Genomic DNA, 20,226 nt, shown 5'->3' with positions numbered 1-20,226 from the left:
ACCACCAACAACAACAACAATAACTCCCCTACCTCTCCATCCATCCAACACACACACACACACACACACACACCACCACCAACAACAACAACAACATCACCACCAACACCAACACCAACACCAGCACCAGCACCACCACCACCAACACCAACAACAACAACAACAACAACAACCCCAACAATTCCCCTACCTCTCCCTTCATCAGTAACATTCGCCTTTTTGCTGGTGATACATCAGTATATGTTACAATAGATCGTCATATTATAGCAGCCTGGCTTAGAAAGTGGCCAGCACGTTTTTATCCTAGTTAGACGGACAGTATAACATTCACTCATAAAACGAAAAATTATGCCAGGCCGAACTTATTAATGAATAGTGAAACTATTAAAGAAGTTCATAGCCATAAACACTTAGGTATAACACTTCAAAGCTATTGTTCTTGGAAAATTCATATAGGTGACATGGTAAAGAAAATTAGTCCAATGATCAATTGTCTGAGAAGTTTGAAATATCGTATATCGCTAAATACTTTAATTAGCTCCTTTATCTTATCACTCTTTGATTACAGCTGTCACAGATGGGATAACTGTACGACTGAAGAGGTAACTCTACTAGAAAACGTACATTTCGACGCATTAAGAGCTATATGGGATAGGATTTGTGGCACCAGTCATGATAAAATATACAAGGAAACCAATACAACACGCTGAGACAAAGACGATATTTGTAGAAACTCGTAACTTTCTACAAAACGTATTATCGTCTGACTCATGATTACACGCCTCCAGATAATTAGATATTTACTCCCATTTCTGTTCATGTATGAGTAATTTCATATTTTGGGGGGTAATTAGCATTTTGTATACTCACAATAGTTTAAAGAATTGAGTACTTTTACACACAGTTTCTTATCCTTACTGAGTAGTTAACTCTTCTAAATATATAAATATCAATGCATATCTATAGACTAAAAGTTTTTACTAATTGTCATACTGCCAAACATTTGGCAGCCATTTCTAAATACTCAGCAAGGAAGTTACGTGAGTACAGCCCAAATAGTGGCTAGTACTATAATAGCATGTGTATATATAGGCATAGGATACCGTTTGTGAATACTGTTGTAGAGTTTGGTTGCCACGGTGTTAAATGAGTAAAATACAAAAGGAATTATAGACCTATTGAGTTTTGGCTGGCGGGTTTTCTTACACCCAGATTTGTAACTGAATAAATGTGATTTTTATCGAGTAAAATTCGCAAATACGCGCCTCATATGGAGCTCTGACTAACTGCTTATCTGAACGATCTTGCACCAATTGTTGTATTTTTATATTCAAGAATACGATATGAAAACTACTTTGTACCGTAACGCTGCATTGAATATTTCAACAAGTAGTGACATTCTCAATTCATTACACCAGTTCATTTCTAAAAGTAAGCACTTTGAGTGATTATCATCTCCACGTATATATTCCGTGTATGACAGGTTTTACTTAACTGGGTTTTCTAGCTCACTGCGTCGCTGGGCATAACCAACACCACAACCAATCTGACAGGGTTTTGTGTTTTGTCTTGTTTTTATTTGTTTTGTTTTTTATTTTTAATTATTTATTTATTTATTTTGTTTTGTTTTGATGTTTTTGTGGTTTTTTTTTGTATTTTTGGGTTTTTTTGGGGGTGTGTGTGTGGGGGGGGGGGGGGGGGGGGGGGGTGTTATTATTTGTTTTGATTTTCTTGTTAGATTATTTAAAGTATGTGTCCAGCGGAATAAAAATCTTCAATTCAAATCAGTTGGTCTTCAGTAATCCATGTTTTTCTTAGATGACTAACGGAATCGTGAGGTCACATGAAAGGTGATTGCTTTCAAGACACCACATTGCTACATTCGGTGAAAACACTCATTGTTTTTACCAATATTCCTATTGTATTTTCCTTATCTCCTTTATCTTCTATGTCCCCTATTGTCTGTATCAACACAGGAACCACTACCAAGACACAGCTCAACATCGACGACTTTTGAACTTCTTGTTTCCTCCATCACTGCGAGATGACTACTGGGTCATTTATTATTGTAGCAGTAGGGATAGTTTCACTGTTTGCACATGGCAAGTACCACTTTGATATTTAATCAATCACTTTGATATTTAATCAATCACTTTGATATTTTAAGTAAAATTTTGACATTTGATACTGATGAACGCTCATTTTTGATGTTTGATACCATTAAACGTTCCATGTTTAACATCTTTTACAGCACCAGTTATATGTGATACTCTTAAAGCTACCATTCATATAATTAAAACCTTTGAAAATACCATTTTGTAACGTGGTACCGATAAAAGTGCCATGTTTACGATGTTTGATACCCTAAAATGTTTACTACTATGTTTATGTTTGAAGCCTTCTGAGAGAATATGTTTCAACATAATGACATTATCACTATGACGTTCACCTTGCAACTAGCAACGGAACCGATAACAATGTGGACAGTCTCTCATCAGGAAGGAAAATAGACAATACATATCTCAAAAATGAAGCCGAAGGTATCAGTTTATATTACCAGTAAAAAAGGAGAAATGAAGACAGCTTGTAAAGTAAGCCCGTTTAGAAGCCACCTGATGAATTAGTCAGGTTAACGCTGTGTCAGACATATTAAATAAGATGACTTCTAAACTACTGTCTTCCTTAAGATCGGAATTATTCTTATGGAAGACAAAAGGGTATTGTTGTTTTTAATGACAGTAACCGGCATCTCTCCAATACGGCATGCTCTCAATATCGGCACTAGACTTTGGTTCTGACAGAAGCTACTTAAGTTATGATCATTTCCACACCCTCTAATCCGATCTATTCTGGATTACGGCTCAACAAATACCACCCAATTGACTGTTTGTACAGTAGCTAACGCTCTCTGAACCGACATCCGATACTTGAGCTTTCCTTTTGATTAGCAGAGTGGATTGCCATCAGCATTAAGCTTATTGATGTTGCAAATTGTTGATTGACACGTGTCACTTATATTATAAAAATTAATCCAAATTGGCAGGAAAACCGTTTCGGATTGATTTGAGAAAACAGAGAATATATTACTTTGGAAGCTGTCTAAACCGTCACTCATCCGGTTTGGACAATGTGCCGGATTGTAGAGCCGGTGATAACAAAAGTGCAAAATTACCTGATTATAAACAGGTGTTGACAACTTGTTGAATTGGACAGATGCCGGTTTTGACAGCTTCCACCGTACAACACATGTGGAAAAGGGAAAAGGTCTCTGAACCGGCATGCCCTCGATACCGGCATATTTTGTCGGTTCGACGAATGCCGACTTTCACTGTACATGTATATCAATTACTGTGATGAAAGGAATCTATTCTTCAACCAGTGATTATTGCACACTACATCCAGGTGAAGGTGCTGTAAACAACAACACTTTGCCGGGCGTCAAGTACGAGTGTACTAACGGAAAATTAATTTCATGGTCTTGGATATGCGATCAAGATAACGAGTGTGGAGACAACTCTGACGAAAGCAATTGCTGTAAGTACCAGAAAGTATTTGGAAAAGAGGTCGCGTCATTGAGTGAGTTGAGTTTTACGCCGCACGCAGCATTACTCCAGCTATATGGCGGCGGTCTGTAAATAATCGAGTCTGGAGCAGACAATCCAGTGATCGACAGCATGAACATCGATTTGTGCCATTGGAAACCGATGACATGTGTCAAAAAAGTCAGTGAGCCTGACCACTGTTAGTCACCTCCTACAAGCACAGTCATTTTTTTTATGACAAGCATGGGTTGCTGAAGACCTGTTCTAACCCGGGCCGTCACTGGTCTGTCGTGTCATTATTTATGTCATTGACAAATTAATTTTTTCATTGAAAATACATATTTATGCAAAATCAAAATACATGCAATAAGTTTTTATCCATTTATATATAGATTCATATGAATCGTACGTGATTACTTACCCCTTGGTTACCACCTAAGGTCAGATTATGACGAAACACTTTCCTGACTGTACCCGTGTCGTAAGAGGCGACTAACGGGATAGGGTGTAAGGCAACTGCGTGAATCGATGTTCATGATGTTGATCATTGGATTGTCTGGTTCAGATTCAATGTTTTACAAATTATTTATGCAAGTATTGCTGAATGCAACGTTAAACAGCATACAAAACACGTTTCAACAATAGCTATGAAACTCTACATGCGGATATGGTTTCAATTGTTGCGATTGACCAAAGTGGTAAGAAATCCCCTCAGAACCGGCGAAACATATAACACGGCGAAGTTTGAAATTTTCAATATATTTGTATTCAGCAAACACAAAGGCAAGATATGAAGCAAAATACAGAGATTCACAATAGAGGTATAATACAACTAAGTCAGGTCTAAACTAAGGGGTCACAAATATAATGTCAACTCACCGAAGTGGTGGGAGAGTGAGAAACAGTTATGTAGAATGTAACACAGCAAGCGGTCAGGCAGCGGAGTGTGTCTTACTGAAGGCACACCTTGTTGAGGTAATCCCTAGTATGACAATCTGAAATAGCTTGATGATAATCTACAATCAGAATGTTACACACCTTTTGAGATAATCTCGAGTATGACAATCTGAAATAGTTTGATGATAATCTACAATCAGAATGTTGCATGTTTCTGTGTTCTTACTATACTATCACAGGCAGCTTAACGTGTAACGTTACTGCTGACTGGGATGCACTTCCAAAAAGTACAAGCTCACGATACGTCAATATGATCTAATATAGGGTGCATTACAGTGGTATTTTTACTTTCAGCGAAACCTACTTGTGCTGCAGATGAGTTTCCGTGTCTCAATGGGAAATGTATCCCTAATAGATGGACGTGTGACAAGGAGGACGATTGTGACGACAGCTCAGATGAAGTTCAGGACGTTTGTAGTGAGTATATCATGCCATTGGCCTTTCATCTTAAAAGTGATACAAACTTTCCAAACAGCCGCTTTTGCAGATTGGTCAGGATTTGATACACCTAATTGTCGTCGTGGGTTTGTTCAGACAAATGCATGTGTAATTGAAAAGCATTTCAGCTACAAGCCTTTATTTTTCTCTCGAGCGAGCAGTGTAATTTGTGTTCGTCCTTAACCATTGAACACAACACGTCTCTGCAGAGATCTTCGACGACCCATACCTTTTTCAGAAGGATCGGATGGTCAGGCTCGGTGACTTAGTTGATGCATGTCATTGTATCAAAGCATTTCAGCTACAAGCCTTTATTTTTCTTTCAAGTGAGCAGTGTAATTTGTGTTCGTCCTTGACCACTGAATACAACAGGCTTCTGCAGAGATCTTCGACTACCCATACCTTTTGCAGAAGGATCGGATGGTCAGGCTCGGTGACTGAGTTGATGCGTGTCATTGTATCCATCATGTTCTTGAGATCAAGCAATTATGTGTTCTAACGTAGATCACCTCGGAGTATGGTCCTAAACGGACACACCAAAAGCAAGATCGATTTCTATGTTCATTTTAGGCAAAAATACATGTAACCCAAATATGTTCGTTTGCGGTAATGGTGAGTACATCTCTTCAAGCTGGGTATGTGGAAGTGTAGATTGCAACGGCAAGGAAGATAAAAGGAATTGTTTTGAGTACTCATTCACTTTTGACCATGTACGAGTTGAACTGCGAATATATTTTTAAGTTAGTATTGTCCCTTGTCCATAATATTCATTCAATAAAACACTTTTTAGAAATGTGATGTCATCAGATTTTGTTTAATAACTGGAATTATCTTTTAGCTGTTTCATGTAAGGAAGGCGAGTTCACCTGTGACAATGGACCATGCATATCACAGAGATGGGGGTGTGATGGTGATAAGGACTGCGGAGATGGCTCTGATGAAGCCGATTGTGGTACGTTGGTCAACATACAGGTGATTCCACAGCAGTACAAAATATTTTTACAGCGGAGATAGATTTATGAAAGCGTAGACAAAGCATTGTCTTGGTAAATAAAATGCAAGCTGTTTTCCTCTCTCTTTTAAAAAGGTGATCTTTCCATGATTGTGATTACTCTATGTCATTTAGAAAGTGGTCAAATGAAGCATTAGTTTGGGATTAAAATTCCTTAATCATGTACAAAGTCTAGTACTTTTGTTGGGTTGAGTGCCATCAGGGATTCGAACTCACACCCTCTGTCAGGCACCTAATCGCCAGCACACAAAGTCAGCCACCTTAACCAGCGCTCCACCCCCATTTCCACAAATTGGAAGTGGGAGAACTGGTCAGACTTGCCCATTTATTTTAGACACCGCTTTTGATGGCGACAAAATTGTAGCTTCACGGATGTACTGTGTATGTAACAATGACGGTACTATGTTTGTTCTCGTCACTATATGACTGAAATATTGCCGGTGTCGTATAGAAGTGAGTATGGACTGCTGTTAGGGACATTCTCGCGATCTCGCATTCTCGATCGGCCTTTGGAAATACGCCAAAAATGCCAAAAGTACGAGATCGCGAGCACGCGACATTTGGTGAACTGCTTATTTTCCAGCGAAGCAGCATATGAATTTAAAATTTATTTTTCATTCAAGAGTCATCACGGACGTGTGATGCCTACATGTTTCGCTGTCTCGATGGCATGTGTATCTCTGACGCTTGGAGGTGTGATGGACACTTCGACTGTTTTGACCACAGTGATGAAACTTACTGTAAGGAAATGCGTTCCCAGCAATTATGCAAAACGTCTGGTAAATGTCCTGAGTCTGTGACGGTCATTATGATGACTGCATTATTAAAATTCTTTTTCAGATTTATCGTTTGTAAATATTTCATTTCTCAAGAGGATATCACCTTGTTTCACCTGCAATATTACTTTTAGATTTCTTGATACCGTTGAATATTGCCTCTAGTTTTTACATGTAGTAGCATTGTCCATTTCAGGCAACACCGTATGTGACCGTGACGAGATCATGTGTTTAGATGGGCGTTATTGTGTGTCGAAATCTGTCCAGTGTGATGGTGCGGAGAACTGTCAAGATGGCTCAGATGAACGAAATTGCCCTGGTGAGTGGGTGCATGGGATGTAGACATAGCATCGATAACAACTCAGCGTCAGTGACTGACCCCTGGACTTCCTAATTTGAATTGTATTCGTGTACAATCTTCTTCATTAAGCGTTGAGGGTAAAATAAATAGAAAGGTTCTTAGGAAGAGAAGCAAGTACGTAACGCTTTAGCAGAATGTCTTCTAGCATTTGAAAGAGAACCAAATGGCAGGGACTCGTCATTAAAAGATTCCGTGAAGCATTAAGGTGCTTATGACATGAACAGTGCTTATATAATCGCATCCAAATTGCGTAGATCGATGTCTTGATGTTGATCACTGGTCTATCTGATCCAAATTGGAATATTTCCAGACCGTCGCCAAATACATGTAGCTGGAATATAACAGGGTACGGCGAAAAATGATAAACCCAAACAGTCTAAATGATGTAAGATTCATAAAGCAATTCACTTTGATGAAGTCGACATCCAAATCGAAGTAATAAATTAACCTTGAAATAAAACGTCAAGGAAATGTTGATATGCAATTAACAGTTGTATTATATAACTGACTATTCTTCACGTTAATGCTGATTACTGGAACATAATGACAATGACAATACACAGTAAAGTGACAGTTTAAAGGTCAAAGGCTGTGCAAATAGAGTAGCAGCTATAAAGTCTATACTATTAGCATGCACACAACTATTACCAGGTGAAAACATTATCTTCACTCAACGCTGGTTTTAAAGTAATATGAGATGATCTAAAGAACGGCGTTTTCACCCTTATACAGTCCCACCGACCTACCAGAATGTGCTAGATTAGTCTATACCTGTGTGATTGAAACTGAGGATTACACTCAACTCAAAAGGCAGCACATTGTCGCCACACCTTACATAAGACGGTAATACTTTCCTGACAACTGTCATACTCGATATGTTGAGCTTTACTGAATCTTCACAGAAATAACAATACAATTACCAAATTGTTTAACAATATATCACCCTGTCTTATGACGATATGTCATAGTCGAATGGCGGCAACTGTCACTGATCGGTCTCTTGCGTCTGCAGTACTCCTGTCCTTCCGTACAGATGTTTCAATATGCAATAGGGCGTAGTATCCTTGGCCCGATAACCAGAGACTAACTGCCTCTATGTCGTGTTACTATATGGGACGATTGCCGTGTGTCCTTTTTGCCCTTGCTGATGATCCCTGCAGAAATAACAATGGCGGATGTGAACAAATCTGTGTAAGCCTGTCCGGAAATACGAGCAAGTGTGACTGCAATCCAGGTTACAGTCTCACGAATGATTCACAGACTGTGTGTACAGACATTGATGAGTGCCAGGACAATCCTATTCATGGCGCTTGCTCTCAGATCTGTAAGAACACCAAGGGAAGCTATATGTGCGAATGTGTTGCCAATTATTCACTCGTCAACAAGAGATACTGCAAAGCCGACGGTATGTCTTTGACGCAAAATATCACTTGTGTCGCCTAGCTAGCAATAGTTTAATCAATCCCATTTGTTATGGCAATGGAGTTTGAAAATGTCATTATGATTAAGCGTTGAGCTCCAGTGTGCCCTGGACAGTTGTGGCCGGTAGGACCGTCATAAAAAAGACTGTATTGGACACAAAACGGTTTCCTATGCCGCGACTGTATACCCACCACATGAATGGATGCATTCCCCTGGAGTGGATTTAATATTGTGACGTGAATGTAATCCTGTGGTGTGGATGCTTTCCCATGGCGTGGATGTATTCCTGTTGAGTGGATATAATACTGTGACGTGGATGTAATCCTGTGGAGTGGAGGTGTTCCTGCGGAATGGGTAGTGTGGATATGTTCCTGTGGAGTGGATATAATGCTGTGACATGGATGTAATCCTGTGGTGTGGAGGTGTTCCTGTGGAGTTGATGTGTTCCCGTGGAATGAGTGTATTCCTGTGGAGTGGATGTATTCCTGTGGTGTGGATGTGTTCCTGTGGAGTGGATGTATTCCTGTGTAGTGGATGTATTCCTGTGGTGTGGATGTATTCCTGTTAGTGGCGTTCCGATTAAAGCAACAATGGAATATTGGTGGCAGTGGCCAAACGACAATCAGTCGATCATATTTTCTCATAACCGAACACGATTTGGGAACTACTGTAATGGAGTTTGAAATACGTGATGGTGGAATGTAACTTGTTAGAAATGTTAGAAAACTCACTTCACTTTCTGAAAATTCATGGCTGAATATTTCTTAAAACTTCTAAGCCGTTTATGTTCATGATTTGTTTGTCACTTTGAAGTAGCAAAATGCGTCATTGGATGTGTAAAATGCCAGTGGAATCTGCGCAGTATCTAAGTAACACAAATACACCGAACCAAAGGTTTTTCTCTATACTTATCTGTTAGAACAACCTTACGAGGAAAATCTAGGAAAATTACGCTAACCAATTTTTTTCAATGATTGCTCATTGGTATTGAACGAACCATCACCTGTGAGATTTTAACCGATTCCCAACACTAATTCCTGTGGAGTGAATGTACCCTGTGGAGTGGATGTACCCTGTGGAGTGAATGTACCCTGTGGAGTGAATGTACCCTGTGTTCCATTTTGTCACCCCAGATTCTGATGGGGCCATGGAATCAGTTGCGTGTGTGTGTACAGTCATTACTGTAAACATATATGGTCATCTTCTGACACAAGTAGCTGTCGGAGAAAGAACAGATTATTGTTTACATAACAATATTTGACTCACATGTGTCAAATTAAAAATGTCAGCCATGTATTTCTGTCAATTTGTAGGAATCACATCAGCTGATCTGATTTTTTTATGTTTTCGATTGACTTTTGGACGCAAGCATACTTATGTGTATTTTTCTAATCTTTACATAGGCGGTCACCCATAGCTTCTGGTGGCAAACAGGAGAAATATTCGTAGAATAGACCTGGAAACTCTGCAACTTAGCCTGGTCCTTGGTGATCCATGGGTTTCATCTGCAGATGCCTTGGATTTCGACTTTCTTGAAAATAAAATGTACTGGACAGATGTAGCAAAAGAGGCTATTTATCGGTGAGTTTGCTGTAATAACCCAATAATAAGCATTGATTGTCATAACGTGGTGGTGTCTGAAGTGAAAACGTTTTCATAGACCACCCAAGATGATTTATGTCATATGTAGTCTTGTGTGCAATGTACACTGGCAGATTTCAGAATTCAGTTCAAGTTGCCGCCTTTTAGAATGCCGATCCATGAAGTAACATTTTCTCCAGAGCTGACTTTGACAACAAGTCATCAGTTGAAGAGGTAGCATCCACAGATGTCAGCACTCCTGATGGCCTTGCAGTATTGAAAATGTAATGTGTACTGTGTAAAAATGGCAGTTCAGTTACAGATATTCAAAAACAGTCATTAATGCCAACATTCAGAGTAACACCAACATGTAATTGTTTTCTCCAGAGCTGACTTTGACAACAAGTCATCAGTTGAAGAGGTAGCATCCACAGATGTCAGCACTCCTGATGGCCTTGCAGTATTGAAAATGTAATGTGTACTGTGTAAAAATGGCAGTTCAGTTACAGATATTCAAAAACAGTCATTAATGCCAACATTCAGAGTAACACCAACATGTAATTGTTTTCTCCAGAGCTGACTTTGACAACAAGTCATCAGTTGAAGAGGTAGCATCCACAGATGTCAGCACTCCTGATGGCCTTGCAGTATTGAAAATGTAATGTGTACTGTGTAAAAATGGCAGTTCAGTTACAGATATTCAAAAACAGTCATTAATGCCAACATTCAGAGTAACACCAACATGTAATTGTTTTCTCCAGAGCTGACTTTGACAACAAGTCATCAGTTGAAGAGGTAGCATCCACAGATGTCAGCACTCCTGATGGCCTTTCAGTATTGAAAATGTAATGTGTACTGTGTAAAAATGGCAGTTCAGTTACAGATATTCAAAAACAGTCATTAATGCCAACATTCAGAGTAACACCAACATGTAATTGTTTTCTCCAGAGCTGACTTTGACAACAAGTCATCAGTTGAAGAGGTAGCATCCACAGATGTCAGCACTCCTGATGGCCTTGCAGTATTGAAAATGTAATGTGTACTGTGTAAAAATGGCAGTTCAGTTACAGATATTCAAAAACAGTCATTAATGCCAACATTCAGAGTAACACCAACATGTAATTGTTTTCTCCAGAGCTGACTTTGACAACAAGTCATCAGTTGAAGAGGTAGCATCCACAGATGTCAGCACTCCTGATGGCCTTGCAGTATTGAAAATGTAATGTGTACTGTGTAAAAATGGCAGTTCAGTTACAGATATTCAAAAACAGTCATTAATGCCAACATTCAGAGTAACACCAACATGTAATTGTTTTCTCCAGAGCTGACTTTGACAACAAGTCATCAGTTGAAGAGGTAGCATCCACAGATGTCAGCACTCCTGATGGCCTTGCAGTATTGAAAATGTAATGTGTACTGTGTAAAAATGGCAGTTCAGTTACAGATATTCAAAAACAGTCATTAATGCCAACATTCAGAGTAACACCAACATGTAATTGTTTTCTCCAGAGCTGACTTTGACAACAAGTCATCAGTTGAAGAGGTAGCATCCACAGATGTCAGCACTCCTGATGGCCTTGCAGTATTGAAAATGTAATGTGTACTGTGTAAAAATGGCAGTTCAGTTACAGATATTCAAAAACAGTCATTAATGCCAACATTCAGAGTAACACCAACATGTAATTGTTTTCTCCAGAGCTGACTTTGACAACAAGTCATCAGTTGAAGAGGTAGCATCCACAGATGTCAGCACTCCTGATGGCCTTGCAGTATTGAAAATGTAATGTGTACTGTGTAAAAATGGCAGTTCAGTTACAGATATTCAAAAACAGTCATTAATGCCAACATTCAGAGTAACACCAACATGTAATTGTTTTCTCCAGAGCTGACTTTGACAACAAGTCATCAGTTGAAGAGGTAGCATCCACAGATGTCAGCACTCCTGATGGCCTTGCAGTATTGAAAATGTAATGTGTACTGTGTAAAAATGGCAGTTCAGTTACAGATATTCAAAAACAGTCATTAATGCCAACATTCAGAGTAACACCAACATGTAATTGTTTTCTCCAGAGCTGACTTTGACAACAAGTCATCAGTTGAAGAGGTAGCATCCACAGATGTCAGCACTCCTGATGGCCTTGCAGTATTGAAAATGTAATGTGTACTGTGTAAAAATGGCAGTTCAGTTACAGATATTCAAAAACAGTCATTAATGCCAACATTCAGAGTAACACCAACATGTAATTGTTTTCTCCAGAGCTGACTTTGACAACAAGTCATCAGTTGAAGAGGTAGCATCCACAGATGTCAGCACTCCTGATGGCCTTGCAGTATTGAAAATGTAATGTGTACTGTGTAAAAATGGCAGTTCAGTTACAGATATTCAAAAACAGTCATTAATGCCAACATTCAGAGTAACACCAACATGTAATTGTTTTCTCCAGAGCTGACTTTGACAACAAGTCATCAGTTGAAGAGGTAGCATCCACAGATGTCAGCACTCCTGATGGCCTTGCAGTATTGAAAATGTAATGTGTACTGTGTAAAAATGGCAGTTCAGTTACAGATATTCAAAAACAGTCATTAATGCCAACATTCAGAGTAACACCAACATGTAATTGTTTTCTCCAGAGCTGACTTTGACAACAAGTCATCAGTTGAAGAGGTAGCATCCACAGATGTCAGCACTCCTGATGGCCTTGCAGTAGACTGGATCCACGAGCACCTTTACTGGACTGACACTGGATTTGACAGGATTGAAATTTCCTCATTGGATGGCAAAATGAGGAAGACCCTGATTAACACAGGATTAGATGAACCAAGAGCCATAGTGCTGGATCCCAACCATGGGTAAATCGGGCGTCTGTAATGAGACAATTGAACAACGGTTCCATTCTTATACTTAGCTACTAATGACATAGTAAACATTAACAGTAAACAACATAAACATGAAAACTTTACTCATGAGAGGTGTAGCATGATTTATCAGAGGAGAAAATAGTTCACGCCACCACGCAAGATAATAAATCATTTCAGTATTCATTGGGATTGACTAATTGAAATTAGTGAACTATTCCATAAATCTGAAATCTGAAAATATTGAATAGTAAATAAATTTCCTAAATCTGTAGATATTTCTGAGGAGACGTTCTTTGTCCTTTTCATTACTTGCAGCCTTATGTTTTGGACTGACTGGGGTATACAGCCTAAGATTGAACGATGTGGAATGGATGGGAATGACAGGAAAGTGATTGTCAACACAAGCATCGCCTGGCCTAATGGACTCACAATTGGTGTGTATCAAAACAGACGTATTCCGTAGAAGGTATTGCTGATTGTTGATATTACCATATCCTTAATAGGCTAGCATGTTGTTTGTTGTGTTTGTAACCATATGATTTCCATCCCTTTTCCTATTTTGTCTGTCCACTGCATCGATTATGTCCCGTCTGTCAGTGATATTACCTTTTTAGTATGATGTAAACCCGTTTTCCATTACGCGATATAAATATTTAAGTATTCAGTTGAACGTATATATACTCCTTACAACCTTCTGAATGGATCACTGTCCTTTCAGATTATATTGCTGACAGACTGTATTGGGTTGATTCGAAGCTGCACATTATTGAGAGTTCAAACATGTTGGGACTGGAACGTGTGTCTGTTCTTCAGAGTGTCCTTCATGTCCACCATCCTTTTTCCACCTCTGTATTCGAGGTGAGTGTTGAACGTGTGTCTGTTCTTCAGAGTGTGGTTCATGTCCACAATCCTTTTTCCACCTCCGTAGTCGAGGTGAGTGTTGAACGTGTGTCTGTTCTTCAGAGTGTCCTTCATGTCCACCATCCTTTTGCCATCACTGTATTTGAGGTGAGTGTTGAACGTGTGTCTGTTCTTCAGAGTGTCCTTCATGTCCACAATCCTTTTTCCACCTCTGTATTTGAGGTGAGTGTTGAACGTGTGTCTGTTCTTCAGAGTGTGGTTCATGTCCACAATCCTTTTTCCACCTCCGTAGTCGAGGTGAGTGTTGAACGTGTGTCTGTTCTTCAGAGTGTCCTTCATGTCCACCATCCTTTTGCCATCACTGTATTTGAGGTGAGTGTTGAACGTGTGTCTGTTCTTCAGAGTGTCCTTCATGTCCACAATCCTTTTTCCACCTCTGTATTCGAGGTGAGTGTTGAACGTGTGTGTGTTCCTTAGAGAGTCCTTCATGTCCACAATCCTTTTTCCACTTCTATAGTCGAGGTGACTCGTGCAGAACTGCTTTTTACAAGTGTTTGCGAACAACGATGTTGGGGAACAAAACTTTGGCCATGTGTGTTGTTGTGTTTAAATGATTCCCATGCTGTATACTTTGCTTTCTTTTAAAGGATTTCCTTTACTGGACTGACTGGCACTCTGAATCTGTTAAGAAATACAGCAAGTTCGGAAGACGTAGTGACGGAGAAGTGGAAACAATAGCCAGTAATCTTCCGTCACCCATGGGAGTGCGTGTATTACTTCCCTACAGACAACTAATACTAAGAAGTAAGAATATACTTCAGAGAATTCAGAGCATTTCTACAAATTAACTTGCAGTATCACAGTATCACTCCTAAAACTTCAGTTTCTGAAATCTAGTCATTTAATGTAGCCGACTGGCGTAAACTGATATGTTATGGCAAATATAATACAGTACGTTAAGAGGCTAACGCCTGCTCTGTTCCTTAACAAACGATTGGTGGTGATAACAAGGGCGGCTGTTCCCACTTCTGTCTGCCAAAAGTATATAACCCCAGCAACAGTTAACTCTTTGTCTGTGACTGTCCCAGTGGATTGGTCTTGTCATCAGATAACAAAACCTGCGTTGAAGGAGGTACGTTCCATACCAACAAATACGTGTACTTTAGTAACCTAGCATCCTCGATATCTCCAGGGTATACGTTTCGACATGTCTCTACTATACCGTGGATGCATCTACGACTCATTCCGTTGAATTTATCACCCCCACTGGTTGGCTTTTTAGCCAATCAGGTGTCTACGCTAGGAACGAGAGTGTATTTTCTATAAATTGCATTATCATTAATGAAGTGATAGTTATTAGATTGGATATTTATATAACGCACATATCCACGCACTAGTGCATGCTCAAGGCGCTCGTATTTTTCCCTCGATCACCGGATGTCAATCTCAACAGCACATCGTATTTCAATCTCAACTCCCTGGGGAGTATACAACTCTTGCTGCCTCTAGGTGCACCAAGTTTATTGTGGCTCTCTGATCCTAACGAGATACCCAATCGACAGCTGGGTGGACTGGGACACATAGTCACAGCACTTTGTCCAAGTTTACGGCACGTTGCTGTACCCGCAACTAGGTGTATGCACGTGTTCATGTGGCCACCATCTGGTCATATACGAACGGATTCGTGGGTTTTTAAGTGCACAGGGTTGTGTACTGTACACTAGGGGTTGTGACAACACTGAAAGAGTCTGCACACAAAGTTGACTCCAAGGTTTTTACACCCGGTCACAGGTGGGCTCGATCCCGAAACCTCAACCTCGCTGGATCACTAGCCTGCGCCTTAGCCTTAGCCAGCTCGCCCACCATGCCCCATTATTATTGGATCACAATGTTTAAAGTTTTGAATGATTGTTATTACGGGTCACATTTCGTTTCAGGAAAGTTCAGTGGTATTAGTACGTTGGCAGCAGGCTTTAAGGTAGCGCTTTGAAGTTGCCTCCCTTTAAGTATGTGGTGTGTTCACTTGTTAATGGCGATGGTGGCACATGTGCTCGAATATTCACGAATCAGTGACTGTGTATATAAAGGCTGGTTGTGTTGATGACACGGACTTCACACATGGATTTACTGGAGTCCATCATTTGCCTGTCTTCGTCAACGCTTGACCGGCATAACAGCTGCCTGACCGCTCGCTGTGTAACATTCAGTATAACTGTTTCTCACTCTCAAACCACGACTTTGGTGAGTTGATATATATGTGACAAATTACATAGTTTTGACTCAGTTGCATTGTACATGAAACCTCTAGCTCTATTGTGAATCTTTGCATCTTCCTATTTGACTGCTCAGTATATAATATTGAATGTTTTAGACTAGTCAGTGTTAGATCTTGCTGGTTCTGAGGGGATTTCTTCCACCTTTTGTCAAGGCAAATTATTCACCGTAACAGAGGTAATCAAATTATCGGCTGAGCCGTACATGTATCCAGCGTATGGTGGAGATTCACCAGAACATATGTCCTTGAGATGTCGAGGATAGTAATCTAGATGGTTTCACTTTCTGAATGTTTTGGTTACACAAAAGAAAGATCTTACAGATTTCACATTTTTAATGTATTTCTTTTGCTTGTTTGTATTTGAATATTAAAAACAGTGAAAACTGTCAAAACCGGCATCTGTCCAATCCGGCAAGTTGTCAACACCAACATAAAGTTTCCCCCGTGCTTGTACATTTATATCACCAGCTCTACAATCCAGCACACTATCTAAACCGGACTATTTCTTCAGTCCAGATGAGTGCCACTGTATTTGTATGTCTTAAAATGTAGCCACTTCTGATATACCTGCGTGGATTTCAGGTTTCAGATGTTCTGTTGCCCTTTAGAATTCCATCACATCATGCTTTTCCCATCCTAAATTACCTCCTTTGATGTACTGACAATTTATGGTCCACTGTTCATATATTGTAGTGTTTATTTACATGCATATGTGGTTCATATCTCATGATTTACATGCATATATGGTTCATATCTCATGATTTACATGCATATGTGTTTCAGATCTCATGATTTACATGCATATGTGGTTCATATCTCATGATTTACATGCATACGGTGTTTCAGATCTTATGATTTACATGCATTTTCTTTACTGAATCATTTTCTAGTTACAGAAAATAGAGCATCATTCAGACACTTTTTATCGGCATCGCTGTAATTTGGACATTAACAACAAACAACGGCGTCATTGTAACACGTCTCTTTGATGAAAGGAAGAGAGGAAACAAAGTGTTTCACAACTGGAGTCGAGTGTGGCCTCTTTCACTTCATTACGTAAATCCAAAATTTCGCGAGGTTTGAGACCATGCATAAAATAATTACTTTTACAGTCACAATGTACTTGATTTGTGAAGGTTTTCACGAACACCTGGTGTGATTGGTGAGTTTTTAGTGTAAATACAACCCGTACAAATGCATGTGAGGGTCCGGGAATTGCAAACATGTGCCAGCACGTTTAAGAGTAATACCAGAATACTAGACATAACTCAAGAGCGTGCAAGAGTACTTAGGAGCACTCAAGAGATTGAGTTTATGAACGACTGGATGAGTGACTATGATTTTACGCCGCTTTCATGCATTGTATCCATGTGTTGAATAAAACCCAGGTTTTCGGCGTGAAGAGCGAGCGCTTTAACCATGTGGTTGAGTGTAAAAGAATATTTGAGGTGAATGCTCTTATTCATCACCAGACATGGCATTTTATAAGATGAAGTCAGCGGTGAGCCGTTGGGTGTTTACACGTTAAATAGTCAGCTTGTAGGGTTGTGCAATATCACCGGTTCACCGGTAGTTACCGGTTCAGATATAAAAACGATACATTTTGCGATACGCTAATCAAAAACCGGTATTTATACATGCATTCGGAAAACTTCGTAATGCTCGGAAATCTTGATGGTTGCGGCAATTGTTGCAAATAGTCGTGGAAGTGATCGTGGTGAAAATTACAGTAAAGTCGATTGTTAAGTTTCATTTGAGGTTGTGTTCTTAAATTTTGTTCAAGTGCGTTGCAGCGTTTTGGACGTGAATGTATTTATTATTTATTGCTATTATTATCGGATATTTATATTATATTTACTTGTTAATGATCAGGGATCTGCGATATCTCCTGACCAGGTCAAGTTGTTGTTAGTTTTTTGGGGGAGTGGAGTAAACAGTTTAATCTAGTACAACTGTGCTGATGTTAAAGTGTTCTTTTCCTTGTGACATTTGTACCAGATATTGTTTATACTTTTATTTCGTCATGATTAAACGTATTTTATTAAAGCCTCTTCAAGCATAATAACTTTTGTTGTGTTTTTGCCTTTTTAAATCAAGTATTAACTCGAATTTAAGTTTATTTCATTTGGAAAAATGCATTTCCCAGAATAAACTGAAATGGATATACAACTCAAATGTAGGAGACAATTTGAGTTAGGTAGATAAGTTACAAGAGTTGTTTTGTATTTTTGGTTATGGATTTGCGACTGTGTTAGAAACACAAGTGTTTCAATTTGTCAAACTCAGTTTGAAATTTGAGTTTGTTGCAAGAAATCGAACCCTGTTTGAACTGCCAGAAATATGAATAAAAATTAATCTGTTTGTCAAACGTTTTCCAGCATTTGTTGTTTTTTCACGTATAGTTTACCACATGGGGACTTCCAGTTCCCAATTACATATTTTTGCTGTAAGGGCAAACAAATGGATCGAGTGGTTCGCTCAGTTGCTTGATTCAGTAGCATGGAACGTTGCATGCTATCACTCGCTGGTCTCCAAATGCTTACAGACTGTTGTTACATAACCGGAATATTCTTGTATGCGGCGTAAAACAGCATACATATTAGGAAGGGAATACACTAAAGTACTGGCATTGCATTATTTTAGTTCGTTATGTACTAGAGGTTGAGTGTGAAAACAACCAATTCGTTTTATCCGATGTTCGTTACAAGCGTGGTTATTGTAATGATCGTTACATCCCTCACACACTAGGGCCCCGTGTACTCTGTCTGTCTCGATATCGTACACTGCTGCAGAGTCCTTACAGTTAATCTTGAATTGAAGCCTGCTTCTCGCGTTTTGTTTCATCGTACAGTGATTGTATTGGAGGTTGCGGATGGTACATATCAACACGAACACACAGTCCACATTCAAATATTTGTGTCTTTTTGTGGATTTACTCGAACAAAAGGTGAGCTCCTTTTATCAACACTTTGTTTCGAAGCCCAACGGAAATTCTTACCACAGGAAACAATTCAAACATACTCAGAGAGAGGAGTGCATGAAAGAACAGACAGGGGAAACAGACTCTGGGAAACAACAGATAGATAGAGACAGATATCTCGAGTGTCACTGGCAAACCTCTGTTATATCAATATCTCCTTTGTCAAAGCTTAGTCCCTGAACATTTATAATTTACAGTAACAAATAGATCCATTTAAATTGAAGAGGAGCCCTAGTGAATTGGGAGACCCAGGCCTGACCCTGGGAAATCTAGACTTACTTCACTTAGGGATCTAGTATTGCAATGAGGGCTAGGCAGTCGAGAAAATAATGTGGTTCGCGGACTGTGCGAGAGACTAACATCTCTAATAATGCTCAGTGAACTAAACCTTGATGTGTCGATTAATTAAAAGTTTATATCATTGCAGGTTAAATTTTATCTGCATCCGTGGCTGTTGTGTTGTCAGCCATGCTGATTGTGTTCTTGAAACTTACGGTGTAATGTTGTTTCGGTTGAACACAATTTAATTCTGGAATCCCCAAAATCCAAAAACTCTCCGTCAAAAATCTGTTCCCGACAGACATCTGACTACATTCAACATGCAGTTTTCAGGAAGATGTGGTAAGGAGGAAAAACTGTAAAAAAAACTTTTTTGAAAACGAAAGCTTAGAATGCTACCTTTGCTCAAAACTAATGTCTTGGAAGTTGTCTATGAATGAAACTTGTTTTTGAAAAAGTTTATTTCAACCAGTGCGTGAAAACATTTGGCACATGGGTGCGAATGTTTTGCTCCAAATTCATGTCATTCAATATCACTGCGGGGAAAATGGACTTTACACATCGTACCCATGTAGGGAATCGAACCCGGGTTTGGAGTTTTTTGTTTGTTGTTGTTCTTGTTTTTTTGTTTGTTTTGTTTTGTTTGTTTGGGGGGTTGGTGGGAGCAAGTTTCATTATCCATGTTTCCCTGTTTTCTTTTTTGCAAATCGAAACGCCATCAGGAGACAATATTTTAGGGACGCTTCATTTGCAAATCGTCCGTACTTTCAAAATACGAGCTGGCCTTGGACGGTTAAGATGCAGCACAGGTTTACTTTCCAACAAGTATGGAACGCATATTTAGTTACCAGAGAAAGGTACGTTTTTATATAAATTAAAACCA

General features: G+C 39.3%; 1 pseudogene; it reads left to right on the top strand.

The window, feature by feature from the left end:
- Positions 1-15,799, top strand: part of LOC137291238 (low-density lipoprotein receptor-related protein 4-like) — a 25,348-nt pseudogene extending 9,549 nt beyond the window's left edge.
- The last annotated feature ends 4,427 nt before the right edge of the window (positions 15,800-20,226 follow it).

This window comes from Haliotis asinina, chromosome 7 (genome assembly GCF_037392515.1).
Source record: "Haliotis asinina isolate JCU_RB_2024 chromosome 7, JCU_Hal_asi_v2, whole genome shotgun sequence".
Taxonomy (NCBI): Eukaryota; Metazoa; Mollusca; class Gastropoda; order Lepetellida; family Haliotidae; genus Haliotis; species Haliotis asinina.
This window is presented reverse-complemented; position numbering and strand designations above follow the sequence as displayed.